The sequence below is a fragment of the Phaethon aethereus genome (assembly GCF_964289735.1).
Source record: "Phaethon aethereus genome assembly, chromosome: 6".
Lineage (NCBI taxonomy): Eukaryota > Metazoa > Chordata > Aves > Phaethontiformes > Phaethontidae > Phaethon > Phaethon aethereus.
The window spans coordinates 15,531,848-15,554,491 of NC_138580.1; the positions used below are offsets into that span (position 1 = coordinate 15,531,848).

The 22,644-nt window shown below is 39.7% G+C and overlaps 1 protein-coding gene across 1 annotated transcript in view; it reads left to right on the top strand.

Moving 5' to 3' along the window:
* CNTNAP5 (contactin associated protein family member 5) overlaps positions 1-22,644 on the top strand; it is a gene marked incomplete at its 5' end in the record, with an annotated part of 301,416 nt that overhangs the window by 50,731 nt on the left and 228,041 nt on the right. The window lies entirely within an intron of this gene.

Consider the following 22,644-nt stretch of genomic DNA (forward strand, 5'->3'; position numbering starts at 1 on the left):
CTTGTGGGGTGGTCCTTTGCCTCAGGACCTTGCTGACTACACCTTCCATAAATCTTCATGATGCGTTCAAGACGTCGCTGCGTCTTGTCTGTTTTTTTACGCATTTTGAATACGGAAGAGGTCTGGCCTCCTCTTGGTTAACAGGAGAAGGATGGTTATACATGATATGCTGCAATCTTCTTGCCATCCTCCTGCTGGGAAGACAGAGTTTTGTGCAGATAGCTGTTGTGCTGTGGTCTCATAAGAGTGCAGGCTTTGCGGTTGTGCCATAAGCAAGATGTTCCTCTCTATTCCCGCTAGAACCAGCGTCCTGGGAATGGGGTCCTTCATTATGAATATAGACTTTTTTTCTTTCCATTTGTGTTGCTCTCTGATGCTTCACGCACGTTTCCATTCATACTTCTTTCACACTGATCTCTAGATAACATTTCTGTTGCAAAACCAAATGGTCAGTGGGTAAAACACTTGGTACAGTGTACCCTTTGCTTAAGTTGTATATAGGTAACCTCCTACTACAAACTATATTTTTGAAAGAGCATTATTTTTCTCATTCCTCAAGCACCCAGAATGCTTATTAGTACCTGAAAATTTAGAAGAAACCCAACCAAATAAAAATAAACACATACACACTTTGGCCGAGCATGCAGTAATTTATTTCTGCTGAAAAAATCTTTTTTGGATTCTTATAGCTTCCTATTGGTAGCATAAAAATCCTTAAATTCAATGTGCAACATTAAAATATAAACTGATAAACCAAAACCAGTTACTTTCTTCCCTGTGCTAAGTTGTGTTAAACTATGCTGGTTGAAAAGGAAGACATTGCTATAAAATTACCCTTGAGGGTTTATTGCTAGTAGTACAGTAATGTATAGAATTGTGGCTGTAGCTGTACAGGCAAGAGTCTTCTAGGACAGTGGTATATCATCTGTCTTAATTTACCCTATATAAGATCTTGACCACTGTATTGGTCCAGGAACAATTTTTGCAATATTTCTTGTGTAAGCCTTTGTGTGGCACTTGTCTTTAAGATGCAATAGCTGAAATAGCAGAGCAATTAAAAATAACAGAAAGATTCTTGGCGGGTGAGGGTCGTGGTGGTGATAGGTGCTGTGATGTTGTTAAACATCTTTTAAACTGTTTTCATTTAAAATCAGAGGTAGAAAATTGTGTGGCTTCTATAGGCAGTTTTACAGGGCTTGCATAATACCTGGGGGTATGTGCAATTTGCTGGGAGTGATGGATGATTGATTTTGTGCTAAGAGAAAGTGGATGGTTGCATTTGTATGAGCTTGAGTTTAAAAATCCAGAAGTTAGGTACATGGAAGGAAAACATTATGATGAAGAATTGCATTCTGGAGAATAGAAAATAAAGTGGAGGATGCGTCTAATTAGTAATTAGTTCCTGGGCTGTGCTTTTTTGCTTTTTTTTTTTAAAGAAATTTCAGTTCTCTCTGAAAGGTACTTAAATAAAAATTTGCTACCTTCTCCTACATCTTGCTATTTCAGTGTGAAGATGCATCGCATCTGTATTTGAAATAGTCAAGAAGAAAAAAACAGGAAAGATTAATGACCTAGAGTATTTGTTGGTGTCGTGATTTAGCCTTTAGTTCTTGAAAAAGTCAGGTTTTAGTCTTTTCATAATTTGCTTTCTTAATTTCCTTTCTGTCATTCCTCAAAGAAAAGTGAGATGAGCAGTTGGAGGAAAAAAATACTACTCAGGAAAAGCAGATAATCTATGTGCTTCAAACCATGAGAGAATGCTTTTTCTTTTTTTTTTTAAAGTGAAAGTTGTGTGGGTTTTAATGCTTTTTTGGGAAGTGGGAAAATAACCTAGATGTTGTTGCACTCCTAGTGCAGTTATCTGAACATTTTGTTGGCCATAAAATTCTGCATATTGCAGTCTTATCCATGGAGTGCGGAGACACCATTGCTTCACTTCCCCTTGTTGCTGGACTGCAGTTCTCTGATCTGTTGTATGCCCCATGGAAGTGTTTCTGAAGGAAGCAGGTTGCTTTGTAGGCAGCTGTTCCTCTGTCCGACTAACTCTACTGCATGTTCTCTGTTCTGTGAGACTTGGAGAGAACCAACACCCTGTGGGTTAATAATGTCATAATACTGTGAAAAAGTACTATCCTGGTGTGTTGTAGTCAGGGTTAGATAGTCTCAGCTCTCAAGTCGGGTCATTATCTTTAAAAAAAAAAAACAAAAAAACAAAAAAACAAAAAAACCCAAAAACAACCTTCAACTGGAGTCCATTTTTCATTGTGTTTCCCTCTTCACTTGCCTTTCTGTTGATGCTGGTAGGCAGCACCACTCTCCGCGCTTGGTTCTAGACCTCCGCCTTTCCGAGTTGCACGATATTCAGCAGCAAACCTTGCTGGCTTTGGTAGGGGAGAACTGACATTGCTTACTGATGGTTTCAGCTTTGTGTGGCATCAGCACCAAGGTGTTTTGTTTTGTTTTTGTTGGTTCCCCCTTCCCTAATATAGCAGCCAAATATAATATTGGCTTAATTTTAATATTAAAAATCTTTAACTTAATCCGTCTCTTCATGTCACCTTTTCCTGGTTGTTTATCAACAGTAGTCCAGAGTCCACAGTGCGACATAGGAGTGTCAGTGATTGGAGATCTTGACTGATACCGATTGCATCGAAGAGGTGTAGTGAGGTTCACCGGGATGTGCATTTGTTCTGCCCATGAAAAATGTAAAGGGCTGAATCATGCACAGGAGCCTGTGTTGGGTTCGTTTTTTTGGTTTTTTTTTTTTTTTGGTCATTTTATCAGCACAGCCTTACTTTTGCTCATTTGCATAGCAATGCCATTCAGTGGCTTGGAGGGATCTTTAAATAACACCTTTGTTAGGGTTCTTATGCAGGGAAGTGCAGGAAGGAACATTTTCAGAATTGCCTTTGGGGAGCTGGATATAGTCAGTGCTGACCCTGCAAATGTTCAGAGATGAAAATAATGGTTGGATTACAGTAATTCACAGTGCAGGAAGGAAGCACAAGATTGCACATTAGAAAAAAAGTTCCTCATGCATTTAAAAAAAATACGGTATCTCTTTTGTAATTTGTTCTTCTCTTTTAAAAAAAAAACTCCTATACTAATTAACATCCCCCCACCCCCCCACCCGACCTCCAAAACAAAAAAAAAAACCAAACCTCAAGTAAGTTTTCCAGCACTCTATCTGACAACAGTCTGTTGTGTTTGGTGTAAGAATGGTAGGGTTGTAGAGCCTGAGTTATGCTGGAGGTTAAACAAGGTGATGTAACAGTCCCTTCAAACCTCAGAAATGCATAGATCTAGGTACGGAGTGAGACTGTGTGAGATGCATTACTAGGAGTTTCTTTCCATACCACCCACAACTAGTAGCCTGCTGGGACTAATCCCAAGTATAAATGAATCCGCTGGGGTTTGTATTCGTGTCTTTTGAATTGGTAATGAAATGAAGCCTGAAGTGAAATGCCTTGGTGGAAAAAGTCAGTGACAGCATGTGGTGCAATTAGTTCAGCAAATCAGAGACCTGTGATTCTCTTCCTTTGCATGTTGATTAAATCATCTGCAAAATCATGAAGAAATAGCCTAAAGGCAAACTTACTTGGGATGGTATGTGATGGTCTGTTTTCTAGCAAGTCTAGCAAAAACCAAGGAGTGAAACAGTAGAGGACTAGAAGATAAAGCAGAATGAGCAGTGGCTTGGAGCATGTTGTCATGGAGGGAGAGGTCTCTCACTGCACTGCAATGTCATATTGTAGAGGCACATCTGGAGGTCCCGAAAATGATTATGTCACGGGCTTCTTCATCACTGATTGCTGATTCCCAGTGGCAGCAAAGGCACCTTGCTGTACAGCACCAGACAAGGCACTTCCACTGCTGCTTTCCAAAAGGGTGGAAGGGATGAACCAGACGCAATAGTGGCAGGGCTTTCTTCAGGCTTAGGGACACTTCAGCTAGTCTGAGAAGCTTTCGCTCTGAAGCTGTTCGCTGATCCTTTGGGAAGAAGGGAGGAAGGAGCTCTTGGGTAGGACCTGCTCTGCAGGCTGTCATCTCTCACCAGAGAGCATGCTGAGGTGTGGCTGGACCATAAAGAGCTTCAGGACAACATGATGTAAATGATCTTTGGGTCCCAGAGACTGGTGGGAGCTGTGGTTTAATGCAAAAAAGGGATGAAGGCTGTTGACTATAAATGTTAATAGCCATCAACAACAGAAACAAGCACCTTCAAGTGTAAAAGATAAGACGTACTAAGAAATTAATAAGAGTTAAATACGGCCCAGTCCTGGAGAACTTGTAAGAACGACGCATATAATGTTGTTTGATAAGTTTCACAGCAAGAAAAACATGTGCTGTTAAAAATCAAACTTCTTTTTGTGGGGTGCCAGGTTGTTCCAGGTCTGAGCTAAAAATAGGTTCCAGTCCATAGTTTGTTTGGATCAGATGATAAAGTGAGAAATGTAACATTTACTTGCATCAGACATGTAAATGGCAGGTCCATTACCGAGCTGCATGACAATGATTCAGATTTCCAGTGTAAACTCTTAAAATGAGAAATTAAAAAAAAATTCTATGGAAGTATTTGTTTAAAATATGTTCCTCAAGTGGAAATTACTTCTAGAATATCTGTGGGATTTAAATACACACATATTCAGGTCCCTTCCTCTAGGAGGGGAATGCAGATAGATATATTGACATTTGTTAAAACAAGTGTTGGATACTTCTAGCTTACTGCAATACTTTTCCATCTTAGTTGTTGATTGGAGTTTTCTCCGTACCCAGTTTGTTAAATTATAGGCAGATAAGTACAGCTTATTTCACATGCCAAATTGATAGCAAAGTGTAACAATATTTGTGTTTTCTTTTAAACTAAATGTTACTGAGGTTGCCTGTAAAAAAATTATGGAATGTATTGGGAAAGAGTGACTGATTTGCAAGATTGGAAATTAACTAGTTTTCAAAATAAAAATAGTTCTAAAATTATAAAACTTTTCCACTTGTCCAAATTACCTATGTTTTTATGGGTTATTTGTTGAGCTATGGAATGCTACTTAGTTAAAGGAAGAAGTTAAAGCCAAAACTGTTTACTAGTGGTTGAAAAATAATATAAAATATGAAAGCAGGCCTCCAAGACCTAGTCCCTACTTGTGTTTTCAAAGGGCACTTTTCCATGCTGAGGTCTCTGCTATTAAGAGAAGTGTTATTATAGTAAACGTTGCCAGAAATCCGTTTGGACTATGTAAGGTGTGAAAAGCTTAATTATGAATGAGTAAGCACACTGTGGTTGGCGTGGAAATGCAGAAGCTAATTTTGCACCTGTCACATTTTCATGCTGCAGTTGCTTGGCTTATTAGCTATTACTTTTACACGAGATCCAAAATCCAACCTCCTCTTTCTATACTTCCAAGAATAATAAAGTTGTGCTTTCAGTAAGAGACACTGCACAAATTCTTCCTTGTGAGAAGTGGGGGAGCAGGCAGGAATTTGTGCCTTGTTTCTGAAAAATGTACCTTGTCTGAACACAGGTAATTCACCTTTGACTTCTATCCTTGGCCCATTGAAACTAAGGGTTTCTAGGTGACATAATTCAGAGGGCTGGAAAATAAACAGATCTCCCAATGTACTTTAGATTGGTTTTGTATACCAAGTTTTCTGAAGTGCTGCCTCTCCTCCAACTCTAGCTCAGTACTCTCGGACTGAATGTTTTTTAATGGAGGAACTATTTTTGAGAGCAGCCTTGAGTTGCACTGGTCTGGATGATCCTGTGCAGAACCAGTGGCTTGGGCATATGGAGTTCACAGTGGAATCAGAGTTATAAATAAATCTGGCCATAGACGGGAGCTATACCTCTCCAATTGGGTCTGTAAGGCGGAATTAGATATAAGCTTGCAGAGGCAAAGACCCGATGCTGCTTCCAGCTGGAAAAAAAATAAAGTCTTCTGGCTTTATAATGTACCAAAAGAGTAATTTCTGCTTTGGAAGAAATGTAAGTAGTCGGACGTGAACTCTCAAGTAGATAGGCATTCTTGAGACACATCTAACCACCTGTAGTTTTGACAGGTGGAACTAATACAACTGATGTCTGAGATGTTGTTAAAGCTTACAAAAGATTTTATTTTGGGGGCATAATTACATGTCTGCCTTGTTTTACTATATTAACAGTATGAATCAAGTTTCTAAAGGTTGCCAGTGACATGAATTACTATGAAGCTGAGAGAGAGTGTATGTAGTGACAATGTGTATTAAAAACAAAAAAAGTGCAGTTTCTAAGAAATGAAAGCAAACCACCTTTGAGTCATATGGAAATGTCATGAAGTTATGGATATCTTGAAATAGAAAACTTTGAGTGGCTTTGTTTTTTAAAAAGTAAAAATGATTCCAAGTATGGAGGTTGTCCTATATTGTATATCTATTGTGTAGCAATGAAACTTTCCAGATGAGGTCTTACTCAACTTGAACTTCTCAGACCAGTGGCATGAGAACATGCTTTCCTCTAATATTTATTGGATTTGGTATTTGGGGAGTGGGCAGGGAGCTGGCAGATGGGGCCAGCGGTAGGGGACTTGACAGCAAATAAGAAGATTCTGTTGAATGACTTGCATTAGTGCATCTCTACAAGGTCTTATTTGAGTCAGTAAAGCTATATGATAGCACATGTTTGGCGTTGTGATTATTCTTACAAGATTAACGTCGTAGCTCTGAATTCAAAGTGCTTTGCAGCTACCCATATGTGCCTTGTACATGCTGCTTGGTAGGCAGGTCTAGTGATGGGGAAAGTGCTATTTAATGCATTTTTCCCCTGTGAATTTTCTCGATTCTACAATCTGTTAATAAAATTAAAAAGAGTATTTTCTGGCTAATTGTCATTAAATCTTTCAAATTTCAGAGAGGAGGCTCTGAGTCTTCAGCAGATGGTTGGAAATGAAATGCACATTGGGGGTAACAGAGGCTCTGCCAAACCTGGACCTTGAACAGAACCAGTCAAATAAACAGAAGTGAGACACAGCAGGGATGGTTTGGAATAGGCTTTATTATGGCCAGAAAGCCTCAGGCTGTGAATGACCTAATCAACCTAAGCTCCAGACACGTACCTGAATTAGCTTCTACTCTACCATCGTCATAGCACTCCATTTTGCTTCATTCAAATACTATACTAACAGGTCTGAACTCTTGTAAAAGCGGAAGGTCGTAACTGTTCTGGCTTGTCCTTTTCTCATTGTATTTGTCCTGTTAAACTCTCCTAATGCCTGTAGTCTTAATTTTCTCCTTTAGTTGCCCTGTCCTTTTCCCAGACTCAATTCTAGCACTTTTCATGCATTTGATGAGTTTCAAATGACTTGTTCTTGTGGTTCTATGAGAACAAGAAAAAGGAGTAATGAGAGCAGAGCTGCTCGATGTTGCAGGGCTCTGGAGGGCAGTTCAGTTCCCACTTATCCCAAAGTATTTCTGTGTGACCTTGTCACCTGCTTCATTTCCATGTTTGCAATGCTGAGATAAAGTAACATGCCCCACCAGAGAAAGGGAAGGCGTGCTTTATGTTTATATGAAGCACCATTCCAAAATAGTCTCTTGCTGCATGTATTTCCTACCCTGCATGGTCCCTGCTTCAGTTAGGGCTGCTTGTATGTTACTTGAATATCAAACAAGCTTGGGCTTGCTTCAGTTCATTTAACCAGGCTTGGCACGATTTCATATGTGCTGCCCACAGATATTACTGTGTGTAGTCCTGCTAGGACAACTGTCTGCAGAGAGTGTGAGTGTCACAGGGATGTGGACTTGCTCTGAAAACAGTTGTGCAGACAAGAAACAAAAATGAATAACGTGACTCTGATCATATTTAAGCATTAATCAGGGCAAAATGCTATGGCATTCTCCAGTTAATAACACGATGCTACTTAGCAGTTATTTAGTTGGCGACAAATATTTAAAAAATTGGTTCAGTGTGAAATTCCGTATGGCAACAGCTTGTCTGTCACTGTGCTGTGAATTTGGTTGGCAAATTGGCCTAGCTTTGTTTAAAAAATAAGATTATATATGACAGTATAAACCTTTCTCACTTGATACTTTTTATTCATAAAAGATATAGTGTCATGGCCTTTGAATCAGACTCTGTTTTATACCAAGAGACGAGAACTTTCAAAATCTTTTTGTGAGAAGTAGATTACTTTTGAGAGTGAGAGAGGCTATTTAGGGGTTTTGATGTAAGTACATGAAAAGTCATTCGGATTTATGAGGAATTATTGCTCTGGAATTCAAGGGGACAGGAATTAATCTGGTGTACTAAGTGCTGGTTTGCATTGCCTTAGGTGGTATTCCTAAGTTCTGGGACAACATTATTGTGGTTTTGGCATGAATTCAGTGGTTCACACAGTGACATGCAAGGGATCATGTAATTTCCCTTTGTCATTCTGGTTTCAAGTGTCAATAGTTGGAATGATTTACTGGGATTCTAATTCCCTTTACAATTAGTAGGCATGCTTGAGCCCACTGGGTTTTATTCAGAGCCCATTGAAGCTAATGAAGGGGAAAAAAAAAATATCCCTTTGACCTCATTTGGCATTGGCTCAAGCTCTTTTTGGCTGAAGCTGATGGCTTCATCAAAATCCACTTAACCTTCCAGGGATGAGTGTGTGACAGGGACTGCTCAGGTCATTCTGGAGCTTCATGGGTTTGCTGGGAGGGGCTTGATCACTTTCCCATGTTATTCCCTTTATTACCAATATAGGGGAAAGGAGCAATTTGAAAAGTAGCAAAAGCCAGTGTGATATCTTGTATGGTCTCTAATAATATGGGGTCCAACCTCATCATCTTTTAGGTAACATAGGATTCATACAGTTAAAAATGAGTGTAACACAGAAACATGCCTTAGAGTAAACTTTCTGACATGTGGGTGTTTTTTTTTTTTTTGTTGTTTGGTTGGTTTTTTTTTTCCCTGCCCACCCCGTGTCCCCCCTCCCCCAATTTTGGAAGTCCTTGAAGTTAAAAAACAAACTATGCCCTCCCTGCCCCCAGCCTCCCTCCCGCTATTATTCGGGCATATTCCTGAATGTTTCCATATTTTCAGATGTCTCTCCAATTAACAAACCTACCCAAATAAACACTTAAATATAAGCAATTACATAGCATGCTGATTTGGAACTGATTTTTTTTTTTTCCGCAAGAAAATAGGAAAACAAATAGGAAGAATACAGAAGAAGAGAAGAAAATTATTATCTGCCCTCCTTAACCCTTCCCCAAAGATACACGACAAATTCCATATAATCATCTCTCAGTTTAATGCTCTGCATTATCATATAAACAAAAATTTTGGGATGTTATTATCATATTAAAATATTTTTCTGTCCTGAGGAATTAATTTATCTGAAGGTCTTCCACTTCCATTCAGCTTAGGGCACAGAAGGTGACTTTTCATAGAGTTTCTCCAGGCTACAGCCCATCAGGACACTGGAATAGCTTCTTTACTCCTGAATGCTGTGTTCTATTGCAAGATAGGGTAGATTTAATGAACCCACAAAGTGGACCTTGGTTCTCCGCCCCTAAGGCTTACGGAAGAGACTTACGAGCACCAACATGAGTCTGGACGTGGTCCTGGGCAATCTGCTGTAGGGGACCCTGCCTGAGCAGGGGGACTGGACAAGAGGACCGCTGTGGGTCCCTCCCAACCTCAACCGTTCTGCAATTCTGAGTTTCATGACTGATTCTGTTCAATGGCATGAAAAGGATTAAGAGCTGGTTGTTGACTCCTCCAGGGCAAAATTGAAGGGACCAGATCTCTTGCAACTTTTCATTGGGCTGATGTACTGAGTTAGAATGCTGCAAATAACCACTTGAGACAACTGTGCTCTGCATTTCTTTGGGTGGAGGCCTTGTCCATGGAACTCCTGAAGATCTATACCTGGTCCCTTTGATTAGCGCTGGTAGCGAGGAAGGTTACTCCCACCATTGAGGGATATGTTTTCAAAGCAATGTGCAGGGCTTTGGTATGTGACACCATTAAATGTTAACGTACATTTTCAAACAAGGGCGCTAAAGGTAATGCTTTGATCTTTAAAAAGCTTGCCACGTAGGGGAGTGAGTTTGAATGTATACTTATGTGTGCGAACACTTGCGGGTAATTAGATTTTTAGTTTCAGAGCTGCAGGACTTTGCAGAAATGTTTCAGATTTCAAAGGGCTCAAAATAAACATCAATTTCTGTTTATCTCAAGGGATTTAGAGGGGCATAAAGCAAACCTTTAATGGCTTGAGCCATGCTTTATTAATTGCTTTGTTGAAGAGATAAAACCTGTGGGAGTTTGTGTATTAAAATGGAATGTGAACCAGCAGGATCTGCATTTGGTTTAAAGAGAGTAAGAAAATACACAGCTGAGCTTTATTCTGTGTTTCAAAGATTATTAATATATACAGTTTCTTTGTTTTTAAGGAAGATGCCTGGATTTAGCTATAATTATATATGAAAGCATTTGAGCTAGTCATTGAGTATTGAAGGAGTAGGTTCTGTCTAAACAAAGTGACAAGCAATTAGGGAGCCTGGGGGAGTTGTCTGTTTGTCATAACTGAAAATAAAGTTATCAAATTATTACCCAAACTGTTCCATGTCTGACAGCTGTATCTACAAGGCTCATTACAGTAACTTTGCCAAGATGGCTCTGTTTTGTATACTGTTTTTGACAAGGGGCAGTGGAAAGTAGGGTTTTTTTTTTTAATCAAGACCTTTTTATTTTCCATCTGTAAAATTCATCACAAGGAGTACTACTGACAGAAGGTCAACCTGTTTCCTTGTTGGGTGAAAAATGGCCTCCTTAGACAAAATAAAAGGTGTCTGACTGCTAGAGTTCTGCTGGATTTTAAGCTGATACGTTAATCAATACTTTAAATCAAAATTGCCATCTTGCTGAATTCCCCCCTTCCTTTTCAGTTGTTTGAATTTTCACCATGTTTTTTAAAATGAAGAATACCTGGTTTCATTTAATCCCATGTGAAAGAAATACTGCACTGCAATCTTTAGTGTAATTTATGTCTTAATTCTGTTATTAATGTTTGTGATCTTGTTGCAGAACAAATTTTGTAAACCTCTAGTGTGAACAGTCCTGCTATGTTTCGGTCATGTCCTTTTCCCTTCTTTTTCTATTATACTGTACTTGCATAGGTTATGAGAGTTTTCTCCCCCACCCTCCAGTCCTCCTGTATTCTGTGTTAAATCCTGGAGAGCTACTGGTGATCTGTCTTTTTGAAAATCTTTGATGCATTCAAATTATCATGATAATTAGTAGAGACGTTTATATCAAGTCTGTATCTTTGCAAGTAAAGCTTCTATGAATTCCTTTGAATAGGGCTGGGAAGTGAGCTGCTAACCAGGTGTGACAAATGTGGCCTTGACCTCACCGCTTTAGCTGGCTTCCAAGATTTCCACTAAGGAAAAATATCTCGTTCTTTGGGATTGTCAAAGGCATTCTTGGGTTCTTACAGATTTTCCTGGATACCGAATTAAACAGCATCATCAATGTGGATGAAGGGAACACGTATGCTGAATCCATTATTAATAGATAATATTATGCATTTATAATGGATCTTTTTGGGCATATCTGTTCTCTAAAGTATCTTCAGTCGTGACTGAGAGGGATATGGTTTGTGCATGCAAATGAAGTTCAGGTTTTGGTAGTTCCTGTCGTTCCTGAGTAGCTCTGCATTTTCCCTTGTCCTCCGTACCCTCAAGTGGCCAGACGACTCTCATACTTGCTTTCTACATGAGTGAGAAACATTTCTTCCCTCAAACTGTTGCTGTCTTAACTAATGAGGGCCAGAAATAATAAATTTGAAAAGCTGATCTCAGCAAGGCTCAAATCCTGAATGGGTCTATGACTGAACTGGTAATTAAAAATATCTTTATCAGTTCAGTATCTGGACCACAAGGTCATCCTTCCTAACAGCTCTAGGACTGTATTTCAGGGTGATGGGATCACTGGGAAAGATGATGTTGCTATCTCCCTCGTGGTGTGCCCCAGTCTTCTGATTGCTTGCTCGGGAGTCCTCTGTCCTTATGTTTGCTAACATCTTCTAGTATATTTGCTTAATGTTAGCGGGTGGTGAAAGCTTCTCAGGGGGTCAGGAAATACCTCCAACTTACAAGAAAATTAAATGACACAGATGCTGAAGTGAGTCTAAAGTCATGGGCCAGAACTGTAGAGATGTGAATGCTGAGGACTGTCCATTTAGTGCTATAGATCTTGTTCAGAGCATGGGATTGGAGCCTAACATTGCATAAGATTGTAGCAAAAACTGTAGTATGAGGGTCTCGATACTGATTCCCAAAATATTCGTGGTTAGTTAGAAAAATAAAAAATTTGTGTATAAACTCTCTTGCTTATTTGACAACGTGTTTGCTCTAACAGTTTTATAGGTTTCTCTTCTCCTGTGGCATTAAAAATGCCACTGTGACTGATGAAGCGAGAACGTGCTGCCCTAAGAAATGCCTGGCAGAAATTTTCATCTTTAAACTGGCATCAAAGCTGTATTCACCTTGCTTAAGAATGGGAATTTTTGACTTTTTTTCTATCTGGTCTGTTATCTATACCATTAACTTGCATAGGAGAGTCTTAAAAATTGGTGTTTTGGGGCTAAATAAGGTGTTTTTGTTGGAGGGTATTGAGACATGAAATGACTACTTATCATCCCTTGAAATGACATTGCATTTAAATGCAGTGGTACATGGGCACTTACTACTACCTTCGTCTTTGTTAATCCTTGCTCACAGCCTGCAAATTGAACATTCTCTCAGCCTTACAGGATACCCTGAAATTCTCAGAGTTATAATTGCAGGACGGCATACTGAAAAGCATGTTACATGATTTGAAGAGGTTCTCTTCCAAACAGAAAACATTTAGTGAACCCCATGCTGTGTATTTTTTCCCCTTTAATCAATTTTATCCATGAGTTCACCAAAGATTCAAAGGAAAAATAAAACATGAATTGACTTGACCATGAATGATTTGAAAATTCAAGGGACAAGCTGTTGGTTATTGAAGGCTTTTAAATTGCTGTGCATTGTTACCTGGGTATGCCTGTGAAATTCATCAGCATTCCACACCTTTCTAGCTGCTGCTGTTGTTTGCTTAGAGATAGTGGCTGTAAATATAGATGTGCACAAAATAACCTTAGCAGACGAAGATATGGCATTGTCTGAAAGTCTTTGCAATGACTGCCTGCATGAATGAGCACTTTTCCATAGAGGTCCACAGGAAAACCAGAGCAGAAGAAAATCTCTTTGAGAAAGCTGAGGCCTGATCAAGTTTCTCACGTGATAGAAGTTGCCCAACTTCATTGCCCTTCTGAAGTGGTGGTTGTGTTAGAGAATGGGAATGGGGCATCACACTGATGCAGATACTCATGGGTCTTGCTCCAAGGTGGGGGGAAACTGCAGCACTGCAAAGAAACTGAGAGTATGTGAACTATAGTACTGTACTGGGAAGCACTAGGAGACAAGAACTTCTACATGGCTAATTCTCTCTTAACTTCTCTTTTTACATTCATCCCTGAACTCATGGAAAATCCACAAAAGGAAACACACCATGGGAATAGTATTCTTATTTTTGTTCTCTAAGGTAACCCCACTAACATGCTGCACCTCCATAAAGGCAGAGTAAGGTAATACCAGTCCTTGCTTAAGTCTCTGAGCTTATGTGTCTGTAGTCATAGGTGTGATGGTGATAAGCAGTTGGTGTTGAGATGCTTCACTGAGGTTTGCAGCAGTGCTGCTACAAGCATGCTAAATTTGAAGGTCACTAAAGGTGTGGGGAACAGTATAGATGACAATCTGTTTGAAAGACTCATCCAGTTTGGAGAAGTAGTCAGAACTATATTTCTGTCTTACTGGACTGAATATCAGGGGGTAGAAGGTGTCATGGCTCTACTTAGATTGCTGAAGTTATTCTATTTCCAAATGGGACTAGAAAACTGATTTCTTTTTCCCCAATGGTGTTAGTAACCTGAGATGGTCAACTCTCCCCACCCCTGCAAATAAAGCACTTATGTTTCTCAAACAGGTTTTCATGTTCTAGTCAGCATGCTAACCTATTTGCCGCTGTTGTTGTGTGGAAAGCTTTTCTTTATTTCTTTCCTCGTTTCCACCACCCTCCCCCAAACATTATTCTCCTTGAAACAGGTATTTACATTGCCATTTAAAAATTTGTATTTAGGCAACTTTGAAAAACTGCTTCACCAATGAATTCCTGAACTATCTTAACACTGAGTTACATCAGCAGAAAATCTGCCTTACTCCACTCTGCATTTTAATTTTGTGTTGGTGAATGCCTATACTGAACTCACTCCAGCTGCCTCTGATCATTCTTGTGTTTTTCTTCTAATAATGAGCTTGGCAGCCAAGCACACATATGATGTGTGCATATACATCAACATATTTTTCTGCAAATCCAGTATTGTTTTAATTGTATGTATTATGATATTTTAAGGCATACACTGCTTGGTTTTTTGGAATCCATTTGGTTTAATTGATGGAGCCCTGAACTCCTCCCTCAGTGATGACCTCTGGTGAATAGGGCATGATTGTGGCAAAGTCTGATGCTTTTGAAGAACATCAAGTTTATGTTTTTGTGAGTGCTGCTAAAACTTCTGAAACTTTAAAAAACAGTCTTGATCTTTGGAAAATATCAACTACTTTGTTTGAAATGCACAAGTAACAGATCTTATGTACGCCAGGATAAAAAGGATGCTTGTGATGCTGTGTGGCCATAGCGAAGGGCCTCTGTTCTTGGATTGTATTTTTCATAATGTAGCAAAAACTGCCCTGTGCTGACAAAATCACTCACCTGTGTTTTCCTGTACAGAACAGCAATCTCTGGGGGTATTGCCCTGCCATGGATTGAAGGGATATATATACTGTCTGTCTACTGAAGTGCGTTACATGTCAAAAGGGTAAACTTCAGATATAAAATCTGTTCCACCCGCTGGGCCAGCTTTGTAGCTTTCCAATCTCAGGTCAAAGATCAGAGCGCTCTTAAATTAGCAGGATCTCACAAATGTGGAAGGAAAAGACAAATAAGCACAAGAAGCATTATATTCTGAGTAGAAAGTGGTAAGAAGCCCTGACAACTGCTGTTACACTTGTTGAGAATAAATCACAGCTTTGGACAATGATATGCTTTTGCAGGTTTGTTCATTGGAATATGAATGTTGATGATCTGAGTCACCACATCCTTTTGATGTGGTCTTTTTTTTTTTTCTCTTCTGTATAGAAGTAACAGTGATTTCAGTAATTTTTGAGATCTCAGACTGTCCTCTTAGTCAACGGATTTCTGTGATGGATTTGCCGTTCATTGGCAACAGCTTATTCCTGTTCTAAAAAATCCCCTGTGATCCTAATGAAAAGGGTGTAATATAAGATGAAGTGAAGGGTACCTTCACTTTGTAGAGGCAGACATTATGATTCACCTAAATGGCATGGACTATGACAGAGCTGGAATCTGAGAACTTTCGTTCCTTAAACACAAAGACATTTTTCTTTAATGTTTGTTGGTAATTGGCTTTGTCAGATGTTCTTTGACCCTCTGTCATGTTTTAGCCAAAGCCAGGATACCCTCTTGAAACAAGAGTTGCTTCTGTATGTTAGTTCACTGGAGCTGCATTGATGGTTATTTGAAATTTGCATTTTGGCTTCATAAGCCCACGTGTAACACGATTGCTCTGTTCCTCAAATTGACTCCTACTTCATTATTGTGAGTAGGAGTTACACAGCAGATATGCTTGTTTCAGTAAAAAAATAAGACCCACTCTTGAATCAGAGTTTTCTGAGAGCCTCTTGCATCATTCAAAACCAGACCTGACCACTTTTTGTAGGATAAGGTTACATGTGTAGACTATCATAAAAGGATGCTCTATAAATGCCCTGAGTAATGTTTTTATGTCAAGGTTTACAGGCATATGAAAGAACACTTATGTAATTTACAGTTGTTTAGGAAGAGTTCATGATTAGCTAAACTATTAATGTTTACCCTCAGTACAGCAAGGAAAGAAAAAGGAACATTGTTGTATTGTTAAGTACTTTCTCTAGTGTCTTATATCTCAAAAAATATGCCATGCTTTTCAGCTAACAGATGGAGGCCACAGCTGTGCGTGCGAGTATAGCCGGTCTCAGGGAGGGGGGGGGCGGGAGGAAAAAAGAAGGAATTTCTCTTTACAGAAACTGTTCTTTTTTTCCTCTTCATCTTTCCAAGAATCGCTTACTAAGATATTCGTGGTAGTAGAACCTACAACTATGTGGTAATCCCGGTGAGATGTTTTGTGTAGGACTCTTGATATAGAAATCGTCTCAATCTCTTCTAAATATGCAGCCATACTCTGTGTTACTCCATTTCCTATTTCTTTTGTTTTTCCCCCTCACAGAAGCGCCTCCTTCTCCCATACACATGCACCTCATTGGACTGTAAAGGTGGAAGGTTAATTTCCACAGTAAATCCAAATATTTATTTCTCATCTTTACAAAGGAGAGTTTTAGCTACAGAAAGCAGGAGACAAACAGATGAAGTGGATGGCATCAGTTGTCACTCCTGAGCGCTGTTAGAGGCATGGTACAAAATGCACGGTTTATGTCTTTAAAACAAAGTATGCCATTAAGTGGGTAATGCTAAAAGGAATTTTATCTAGCCTATAAATACCAGTGAATCTTTTCCACTTCAAATCCCAGTACAGAGACAATTTACAGTTGCAATCAAAATGATGCACACAATTTAACTTCAGTACCATCTGTAACTCTGCTGGTATTTTAATAATGAATAAAATTATATCTTGGCAACAAAAGTCCCACTTAAATAAAATACCTTTAAGGTCCAAGTGAGGCTTCCAAGAAGAAGCTACAAGGCCTCTGATTTACCCTGAAATATCTTCCATGTTTACTATAGAATAGATATATCTACATTTAAATAGCAAGCTGTGGACAAAAGGTCTGTGGGATTACATGAAGCCCTTGTTAAACTACCTCTGAAGCTCAGGGATTGTGGTTCGGGCAAGGGTTTGCACCACTGGTCACAAGCACTCCTGCCCTCATTGCACAGCTTGTATCTGGTTCAGCTGAGACGTATGAGCGAGGTCTGATCTGGGGGCTGTTTGCTGATGCACCAGGCCCCATATACTGGAAGGAAAGCACCTACAGGAGGCAGTTATCTTCCCCTAAAAAGTCGCCTATTACTGTGGAGTGATGTAGGAGGCATGTCACTTATCCTCTTCTGAATTCCTCTTTTGAACTCCATTGTAAGGCCTACCCACACCAGTTTCTGGGTTATAATTTTCTTTTTTCATCTTCTCCAATCTGTACATTTTGCAGAGAGGAAGCAATTTTCGCTCTGTTAATAGTTTGCATGTTGGGTCCTGTTCCCTACCCTTCCTTCAGTTGCATTGTTGAGCAATACTAGTCCCGTGTTCCTACACTAGTCCCGTGTTCCTACTCAGGGTACTGCTTTCTTGTGGAATTTATGACTATTTCATTATATTTATGGTCACTAATAGAGTAGCTGCAGCACAGACCACAGTCTTACTGTGGCTTGTCAAATACTTTCTCTTTACGGTGATAAGAGATTGTTGGTGTAAGTGTGGTGCTACTTATCATACCGATAAGAGATCCTGACTAACGATATACTACCAGGTAGAAGTAATGTGAGCTTCACAGTCAAAGGCTTTCTGCACTTTTGTCTTGGTGAGGGTACAATGCTACTAAAAGCAGTTCAAATCTGATGTATGGGAAATCCATGGAGCCCAGGGATTGGTGATCTTTCACTGATCATGTCCTCTTCATCAAAGCTTTCATTAAGGAAATGATCGTGACCTTTCTGGACGGCCCTCACAAGTGGAAATCAATGTGTTTTGTCCAACTGACTCTTCAAGTGGACAAGGGAAATAGCAGCAGGACAGGTTTGTTAACACATCTCAGTTATGGCTAGTAATGACACTGCCTGTGTTCTAGGGGATTGATCCTCTTCAAAGGACAGGATGAAAGAAACATTAGTGTGATCATGATGGGTTTTGAGTGTTTATGGCTTCCTAAATGTTTTCAGTGTCCACTAATCAGAATTATTTTGAATTCATGTTGGTTGCTGCCACTAATGTTATATCAAGCTTGAAGAAAGTTATAAACTGCATCACGCCACGCCTACCAACACTGATATAAAGCATATACTTGAAGAATTAGTAAGATTGAGCTGAATCTCTGATTTCTATGCAAACTCAATTTTGGTAATATTAGCTATGTATCAAAAGACTGCTGTGCTTCAGAAACATTTGAAATCCTATCTCTCTAGGATTTGGATACATTTTCTCTGTTATTTTTTCACACTTGTCACAGGTTTTAAAGGCCTTCACCAAATACAGAGCTTAATTACATATTTGGGCAAAAGGACTTTTTTGAAGTTAATTATTTTATGGACTACTAACTAAAGCTGGTATTATCTAGCATGTTTCAAAGGAGCCCAAGAGTTTTTGTGTCTAAATCTCACTTGGATGCTTTTGAACTCATAACATTTCTGTTTTAAAAGAGGTGGTTTTGGACAAAATTAAAATAAATGGGGCAAGGGGGAGTAAAGATTTCATTGTTTTTACTTGGAGGACTATTAAAGCTACAAGAAAGGTGTCAAAACCAATAATCAAAACAGCTTCATAAAAGGTTGAGTTTCTCATTTGTTTTTTGCTAATTTATAATTTTCTAAAAATCAAACGTGAATAACAATCAGAAAAATTGAGTTGATATGGGTAAGTATTTTTCTAAATTTCAGAAGCAAGATTGCTGGTGACAGTACTAATCACACACATGACACTGTAAATGCTATCTGTAATTGTGTGTTTCTCTGAACTCTGCACAGTCAAGGCCAGCACTCATTTCTCAAATGCAAGTCAACATCTATATTGTGATGTGATTTGCATGAAGATAGCTTATAAGTACAATTAAACACTTTTTTTTGCTGTTTATCTAGTTGGCAAGGAAGCATAGGAGAAAACAACTGACTAGTAAATGCTTTTCTTTGCGTGTCCAGTTATTTTTAAATGATTCTGTAGTGTGGAATTTTCTTTGTTAAAAACAAGGTTTTTAGTAGGTATATAATGCAGTTCACTCAAAGAAGCAATGTTTGTGTTCTGACAGGCAAATTGCCAAGGCAAAAGGAGTAGGGTCATAAACTAGAAACCTGGGAGCAGCTGGAATAAAGGTCTGTTTCTGTCACAAGAGAGGGAGATGAAGTCTCTTGAAATGTGTGTGCTGGGATTGTATGGTTGGAATCCATATACATTGGTTCTGCTTCTGGTTTTACCATGGGTCTTCTCTGACCTTGCATAAGCACAAAATGTTTCATCTTCATCTCTTTCTTGTCTGCACCCATCAAAAAGGACATATGATAACAACATCCTTTCTTGGAGGGTTTCATAATCTTGGGAGAGGTGTGTGCTGGGTTTTCTTTGTGTGAGTTTGGTTTTTTTTTCAACTCTGCCTTCTCATGGAAGCAGGACCTATGGGATGATCCTCACTCTTATGTGCACATCCTACGTTTTTGAACCCCATGGCCTGTTTCAGCTAAGTTTTACAGAATCACAGAATCACTAGGTTGAAAAGGACCTTCAAGATCATCAAGTCCAACCATTAATCCAGCACCACCATGTTCCCTAAACCATGTCCTGAAGCGCCACATCCACACGTTTTTTGAACACTTCCAGAGATGGCGACTCCACCACCTCCCTGGGCAGCCTGTTCCAATGCCTGACCACCCTCTCAGTGAAGAAATTTTTCCTAATATCCAATCTAAACCTCCCCTGGCGCAACTTGAGGCCATTTCCTCTTGTCCTATCACTAGTTACTTGGGAGAAGAGACCAACACCCATGTCGCCACAACCCCCTTTCAGGTAGTTGTAGAGAGCGATAAGGTCTCCTCTCAGCCTCCTCTTCTCCAGACTAAACAACCCCAGTTCCCTCAGCCGCTCCTCATAAGACTTGTGCTCCAGACCCCTCACCAGCTTCGTTGCCCTTCTCTGGACACGCTCCAGCACCTCAACATCCTTCTTGTCGTGAGAGGCCCAAAACTGAACACAGGATTCAAGGTGCAGCCTCACCAGTGCCGAGTACAGGGGCACAATCACTTCCCTACTCCTGCTGGCCACACTATTCCTGATACAGGCCAGGACGCTGTTGGCCACCTGGGCACACTGCCGGCTCATGTTCAGCCGGCTGTCAACCAGCACCCCCAGGTCCCTTTCCGCCGGGCTGCTCTCCAGCCACTCCTCCCCAAGCCTGTAGCGTTGCATGGGGTTGTTGTGGCCAAAGTGCAGGACCCAGCACTTGGCCTTATTAAAGCTCATACGGTTGGCCTCTGCCCATCGATCCAGAGATACAAAGAGATACCAATCTCAAAATCTCTACAGTTCATGTGTAGTGTCTCTAATAAGGTATACATCAGAGCTACTCTGCATATGATCTGGATTGTTGTGCACGTACAAATTGACTGATGCGTCCTAAGCATCTTACTGAACTGTACTTTGAAATTTCATTTGGTATGTAAAAGCTGTGCTATGTCTTACATTGTAGCTCTGTGCATGAGGAGCTGTGGGGTGCAGCATCCAATGTTGCAAGGTGAGTTTTGACTGAGGGAAAGGTGGAAGAGTGACCTTGCATCTCATCAGAGTGTCCACTGAAGAATTAACTTCACTTGGAGGAAATTCCTGCTTGCACTCTCTAGTCAATCAATCATTATTGTCTTATATCAGAAGTTGGACTGTATTGATCCTGGTGCTCTCAGAACCGTCTCCAAATTGTTAATGATGTCCTAAATCGCAAAGCCTTAAAATAACATGGTTTTATAGTTAGATATAAATTCAGAGAAGAATCCCTGGCTGTAGGCTTTGTTTTGTTTTGGGGTTTTTTTTTTCCTTTTTTTGTTGTTGTTGATGAAAACCAAATAAGGAACCCAGAATTCGGTGTAAAAATGATGTTGTAATGCTATAGTAGCAGAGATCCAGGTAAGTGTGTCTGGGGACAGAAGCAAAGGATGTGGTGGTTAAAGAGCTAATTGTCCCTTCCCAGGCTGGAACCTCCAGAGATCCCAGGAAAAACTTTAAATGCATTGCCCTGAAATGGTTTACACTTGCTGTTCTGCTGAGACATTTGGTGTCCTGTAGGTATCTAATCAGACCATCAGGGAACAGTAAGAATCCAGATCTTGCCATGGTCAACTTATAGATCACAAGCTGACGTGCTGAGTTCTCTCCTGGTCCAGGAGCAACGGCAGGGAACTGAAAAGAGCCAACAGTCTAGACAGTACTTGAATTGAAATCTTTGTGTTCGGTTATTTTCAACTTCAGGTTTTAAGTGATGCTGAATAGTCATGTAGATCTGTTGCAAAGACCTTGAACTGCCTTTTGAGAGGTTCCCAACCTCTCCACTAGGTTCTATAAAACACAAAAGTTTGGGTGAGTTCAGTGCCCTGATGTGCTTACCATTTGAGATCTTTGTTTAAATCACTGTTCAGGTCAGAAGTGACAGTGAATTTAAGAGCTTTATTTTAATTTATGGATTTAAGTCCAGACGCAACAATTATGGCTTGATCTCACGCGCATCAGGGAGCACGGCACTCCACAGACATTTCTGCATTGCAATCATAAGTTCTCTTTGAGACTCAAATGCTGTGATAGAAAATCTGCTCAGGGCTTCAGTAACTTGTTTTGTTGGCTAAAAACATCAGTGGCATACTTGTCCTTAGTTTGTCTAACTTGCAGATCTTGTTAAACCTTTTTGCTGATGGTAACCCAAGAGATGGAAAGGATTTCATACTTAGGTTTGCTTTTTGAGGTCCATCATTTAATGCACTGATATCAATTATATTGATTACAATTTTTTTCACATAGAGATGGATTTTTATTAGAACAGCCCAGATACTTTTGTAGAGAGCCATTGCAGAAGGAAGTGAGAAATATTTTAATGCAATCTGGTTCATTATGGGAAAGGTATCACCCAGTTTTAGAATAGGCTAAATTTGCTGTCATACCTGTAATTTTTATAGTAATTATTGCTTTTATTTCTTTTCTTTTGTAGCCCTGAAATATCATTAATGCATTATTCCCTGACCCTCCCTATCCTTGGAAACTGTATATTTACTCTGTGAGTGTGAGAATGCTGTGGTGCCTGAGATCCTGCTAATGTGCAGGACTTTTCTTGTAATTAGATCCATGTTTGCTTCATGGGAGATTCAACTAAAAATAAGAGGATTTATTATTACCATTAATTCTCCACTGAAACCCTACACTATGTTCTTGAGTGTGTATGTGACAGCGTTGTAATAAGCAAACTTACTTTACCTAATTCCATCCTTATTCAAATAGTACGGGCTCAAAAATTCAACTTGAGTGTTAGCCTAGCCCATCTGTCCTCAGATGAGGATGTGAAAGCAAGAGGGGAAAGGCAGCATAGACTACTCATTTGAGTGAGTAAAACTATCTGCATGTGTGTGTGAGCTTGGGGAAGAAATGAAGGAAATATTCTCTGGAAGTAAAACATTTTTAAGCTTTTCAAATAGTCTGATGCCTGAACAACAGCTCCTATCCAGTTGCCATCCCACCAGACTGTTGTTTTTGGGGGGTAAATTTCAGCCTCGCACATGAATTCAAGTAC